We start from the raw sequence: 6,124 nt of genomic DNA, 5'->3' as shown, positions 1-6,124 counted from the left end.
CCCCCAGCATTGCCACATTTCCAGCCACATACCTCAGCAATTGATTTGGCTTGTAATCACATGTTTAGGTCCAAAGACTCTTTTAATATATGCACTTTGAAAGATTCTGTTTGTGTTAACTAAAAGAGTAAAACAGATGTTTACTGTTTTAATTAAATTTTGTTGCAGGTCTTTTTGGGAGTGCATGCTGTCATTGGACATCAGTCCTAAAGTACATCATTGTCTCATATTGATGCAACGCCCACAATTTGTAGACTGCCAAAAACAGATGTGTAGTGTTAGTGATATAAGTCAAGCTTAGCTCTCAGTCAGATTCTACACATCCTTTCAAAAATCTCAGATAGGGTCTGCTATTTTAGTTAGCTTTAGCATACCTACAATTGGTGCTAGCTCTACAAGCCCCTTTGCAAGCTACCTGCCTAGAGAGCACTAACCTGTGTTTTATGCTGTGTCCATTTTAATCAGTGTAGGGCTTCAGCACCCTCAGGTGATTTGACATTCAACTGATGAAGCTTTTATAAAAAGCTTAAGTGTGTGCAGTAGCTCCCTCGTAGCTCAGTCTTGGTTCATGCATCCTTACAAAAGTGTCTCAAGCTCTGCCTACCTGGTCCAAAAATTAAAGCTTACCACCTTACAAGCCGGGCAAGAATACCGACAGAGCAGCTCTTTAAACTTTAAAAAATTCCCATTCATACTCTGAGCAAGAACTAACATATCGATTGAGAATAACTAACACGGCAAACCTGGCTACTTGAAACCTATAAAACAGCTAATTAATTGCAGGCATTGCAGTAAATTTCTTTTTGTGGTTTTGTGTGTCTTTATCCATCTACAACTTCTTTAAAGTAAATAATAAGTGCAAATTTATGCTCTATGTATGAGTGTGGTAGGCTGGAAAAGAGTAGGGTGGTCCCAAAAACTCTGAATCACTAAATCTAAATTATATCAGCAATTCTGCATTAAAATCTAAGTTTTTATATATAATTTCTATCAATAACCATCACTTACATAAGGTAAGGGACAGCAGCCCTTTATTTTGTTTTGTTTTTTCAATTTTTGCATGCTTGCACTTTATTTAGTCCTCTGCTAATTGTCTGTTACATGTTATATGTAGCACCATGGTCTTGGAGGAATGTTGTCTCGCTTCATTGTGTACTGTACCACTACATATGGTTGAAATGACAATAAAGGCACTTGACTTGACGACTTGACTAGATTTGACCTTTAAGCCAGTTTAGCACATCATTTTGTGAAATGGTTCCACTTTTTTTTTAATCTCCATTGACATCTATGGTGTCCAAAGAGAGGATGCTACTCTTGTGCATTACCTTTGGTACAGCATTCCCCAGATCTTTGCCTCAGTGATCCCCAGGAAGTACCTAAAAATAGGAACAATCTGCCCAGTCCCAGAGCTAGGAAACATAATTTCCTGAACGGTTTCTGAGTAGACCTGCCTGAGATGAAGCCCCATCCCCAGTGTCACCCACCAGCATTGGCAAGAAAGCCTTAATAGCATATCTGACCTTGGCTCTCCTTGCTATTTTTAACCACCTTCACTTTACCCTGGTTTGATCAAAGACCAGTTTCCTTACAAGTACTTACTCTACTTAGAATTGCATTGTTCTATTTTTATATCAAATATCTTTTTCTGTACTCTGTTGTTCTGACCTCCTGACCATATACTTTTAGCCTACTGTACTGTGTGTATAATGAACTGACAAAGCAAATGCATCTTCCATGCTAAACCGGACTGAAGAAGAAGAAGCACACTGTATACTGAGTACTAATACACACTTTTGAGAAGGGTTCATGTCATACAATCTAATCATTTTGTAAACACTGTAGATGCTAGTGCTATGTAGTGTGCAGTTTAAGGTTTTGCTTCACAGAAATTGTCTGACATTTCTGTTGGACCTTTAAAAGTTGAGGTCAGCACGTTTGAAGTGAATAAGAAGCCAAAATGTTGAATGCATAAGTCCGATCTCTCCTTTAAGTTGATTTTTATACTCCGTCTGGGGCAACTTTAAAAAAGCTTGTATGTGCATTCTAACACATAGTTTTTCTTTTTTCAGCCTTTATTCATTCACATTTTTGTGTTGTTGTGTTATCTCCTTTAAATTCTCTTACATCATGCAAATAAACAGCTTTGAGCTCAAAGCAAGACAATAATAACAAAAAACAAACAAACAAAAAAAAAGAAACTCATTGCAATCAAGGTTTGCAGAAACCATCCTATTTTGGCAAACTGTCCAACAGTTTATGCACATTTCTGCTGTCACACAATAATTCCAACATAAATTTAAGTATGCAGGACGGTTTGCCACTTAACTTTACCCATCAGAGTATACTTCTAGCTCATATTAATGAAGGCAGGATGGTTTTCCACTTAGTTTTACCCCTCAAAGTATACTTGGAGCTCATACTCACAAAGATAGGACGGTTTGCCACCTAATTTTGTGTTGTGCGCATACACAGCACATGCGCAGAAACAACTGGTAGGATGGTTTGTGAGGTAGGATCACATTAAACCTCGAAGCAGATGAATTACATCAGCAGAAGACCACACCTGCACCAGTCCTGTCAGCGAAGAACAGTAAGTTGTGTAGCAATGGTTTAAATTGGTTGTGGTAATGTAAGGGCAGGGAGAATATTTTCTTGGCTCACTTTGGGCCCCTTAGAAACAACCGAGCATTATTTAAATGACACAGTCTGCCACAGCCTCCCAGACACTGTTCAGAGAGGTGTACTGTTTTCCCTCCTTGTAAATCTCACATTTGATGATGGACCACAGGTTCTCAATGAGGTTCAAATCAGGTGAACAAGGTGGCCATGTCATTAGTTTTTCTTCTTTTATACCCTTTCTTGCCAGCCACGCTGTGGAGTACTTGGACGCGTGTGATGGAGCATTGTCCTGCATGAAAATCATGTTTTTCTTGAAGGATGCAGACTTCTTCCTGTACCACTGCTTGAAGAAGGTGTCTTCCAGAAACTGGCAGTAGGACTGGGAGTTGAGCTTGACTCCATCCTCAACCCGAAAAGGCCCCACAAGCTCATCTTTGATGATACCAGCCCAAACCAGTACTCCACCTCCACCTTGCTGGCGTCTGAGTCGGACTGGAGCTCTCTGCCCTTTACCAATCCAGCCACGGGCCCATCCATCTGGCCCATCAAGACTCACTCTCATTTCATCAGTCCATAAAACCTTAGAAAAATCAGTCTTGAGATATTTCTTGGCCCAGTCTTGACGTTTCAGCTTGTGCGTCTTGTTCAGTGGTGGTCGTCTTTCAGCCTTTCTTACCTTGGCCATGTCTCTGAGTATTGCACACCTTGTGCTTTTGGGCACTCCAGTGATGTTGCAGCTCTGAAATATGGCCAAACTGGTGGCAAGTTGCATCTTGGCAGCTGCACGCTTGACTTTTCTCAGTTCATGGGCAGTTATTTTGCGCCTTGGTTTTTCCACACGCTTCTTGTGACCCTGTTGACTATTTTGAATGAAACACTTGATTGTTCGATGATCACGCTTCAGAAGCTTTGCAATTTTAAGACTGCTGCATCCCCCTGCAAGATATTTCACTATTTTTGACTTTTCTGAGCCTGTCAAGTCCTTCTTTTGACCCATTTTGCCAAAGGAAAGGACGTTGCCTAATAATTATGCACACCTGATATAGGGTGTTGATGTCATTAGACCACACCCCTTCTCATTACAGAGATGCACATCACCTAATATGCTTAATTGGTAGTAGGCTTTCGAGCCTATACAGCTTGGAGTAAGACAACATGCATGAAGAGGATGATGTGGACAAAATACTCATTTGCCTAATAATTCTGCACTCCCTGTATATATGACAAAGAATTATAGCAAGCAAAGGCAAAAGGAGGTCCAACACAAAATTAATATGACCGTAAACCATATTTTGTATAAGACGTGAAGATGTTTCTCTGGCTGCCTGGAAATTTTAAGAGGAATTCTTAACCATACTCTACAATTTTGCTTCTAGTTAACTGTAATCAGAAAATTTGTTGTTAAAAGAAATTAATAACAATAAAAATTGTGTAAGCTCAGATTATTTATTCCTACTTTGTCCATTGTTGTTACATCTTTAAGCGTCTGTCAGTATCCTGTTGTGATACCGAAATACTCTTCCTTTTCCAATTTAAGATAACCTCTCAGCATCATGTACTTTTACACATATTCCTGTGCTAATGATAGTGACCTTTAGTGTGTTAAAGGGACTGGTTTGTCTCTTTCCAAGCCTAGCTTGTGTCTTAAAATCACCCTATAATTCAGCGTGTTATGCATGTAACTGCAAACCGAGGTCCTCTCCTTGACCAGTCTGCTGGCTCCAGCAGACGGAAAGTGCCGGACAATAGCTATTTGTGAGAGTCAAAGAAAGTTTCTTTGTCTCGTAAAAAAAGAAAACAATTGACACTCTGAGTAGTTTAGAGGCTCTGCCATCTGCACGGACCCAGCCCAGGTTCCTCGGTGTGTTTACACGCCAAGATCAAGATCTTAAAGCTCCCTAAACTTTTAGTCACATAAACAATTACTAAATTTAGATTTTTGAACTTGTGCTTATTTTGCTAAAAGAATGTTTTATGTGTATTTTGTTAGCTTGTTTTTACCCCGTCTTTGATAATAATGCTTCACATTTTTCTTACTGTGATCTGCAATTCGCTGAAATAAAAAAAAAAGACAATGTGGGGAACAGCGGGAGTCTTGATGAAGTACAACTTTTGAAATAATCCATAAAGACAATCTGACTGAGGGAAAAGTCCAATATAAAGATGCCCAATATGCAATACAACCTATAATCAAGCTCTCTGTGTGGGTGTGGGTGTGTGTACAATCCTCATGTGTGTTCTTATGATGTTCACAGTTTTTGCTCCAGATTTGATATGGCTGATTAGAGCTGTTAGATGAGCATCGGAGATGACCTTGGTGGACAAATCAACACTCTTTGCTACAAGCCTGTGGGGTAAATAATGTGTTATCTTCACTTTCACTGGAGCGCTCACAGAGTTATAATGTATGCCCTTGGCAAAGCATTTGGGACAATCAGAAGAACATCAACAATTTAAAGATCGCTTAAAGTGAAGCAAATGAAAAACGTATTTATTGTAAACAAATTGGTTGGGACAGACTAGTTAGCAATCAATTTGTGCCAGTGTGATACCTCAATCACATAGATATCTGCAAAAGACTAATGTAGTCGAAGGATTGGAGGTGAAACCAGTGTAATCAGGTTGACTGGATAGAAGTTTGAAAATACCCCAAGTGCTCATTGCATATATTGCTAAAATCATTATTTTCTTTCTTTTTATTAAAGCCGGTGGCAGCGGGCACGCTCCATTTTGCGTTACTATTTTTAAATCCCGGTAGCACTGCAACCACATAAGCTAGCGCAATAATTTGTTTTGCATATGAAACCGGAGGAGTTGTACTTACATCTTATGCCATCAGTTTGTCCTAGGTCACGGTTTCCTTCCACATATAGCTTTGCAAAAACTGCATAAAATGCACTTGAAGCAACAAAAAAATAATATTCCAGAAACACGCTTTACCGATCTGAGCAGCTGTTTGTAACACTTCCTACGTCCATCAGCACGAACTATCGCATGTCCGCCATGACCTGCCCGAAACCGGAAGTGACGTCAATTTGCGGAAATGTAGTTTTTTACCATCAGGGCCTTTTGAGCCCTGATGGCCTTTTGAGTTTTTAAGTTATGTTTGACTTTATGACTTTCTGTGTCGTTTCTGGGATGCTTAGGACTCATATTGCACTGCTGGAAATAGTTTATTTTGATGCATATGCTGTTTTCTTTACAAATTTGCATTATAATATTTATTTTTCGTTTTTCCTGCAGTATATAAAAATTGGTGTATTTCAAAAATAAAACTATGAAGACACTTAAAATAAATTTCCTGTGGTGGGAAACTATTTTGTGCAACTTTTTTGTATTTACAGTTTTGAGGGTTAAGCCTCTTAAATTCCTCTAACTAGAAATATATGTTTAAAAAAACAAAAACTATTTTCAATTGTTTTGTAGTTTATTGCACTTTTTTTGCAATTTATGTAATTATTATGCACTTAATGCATACATATTATTAGAATTTGGACTATAA

The sequence above is a fragment of the Rhamphochromis sp. 'chilingali' genome (assembly GCF_963969265.1).
Source record: "Rhamphochromis sp. 'chilingali' genome assembly, chromosome: 7".
Lineage (NCBI taxonomy): Eukaryota > Metazoa > Chordata > Actinopteri > Cichliformes > Cichlidae > Rhamphochromis > Rhamphochromis sp. 'chilingali'.
This window is presented reverse-complemented; position numbering follows the sequence as displayed.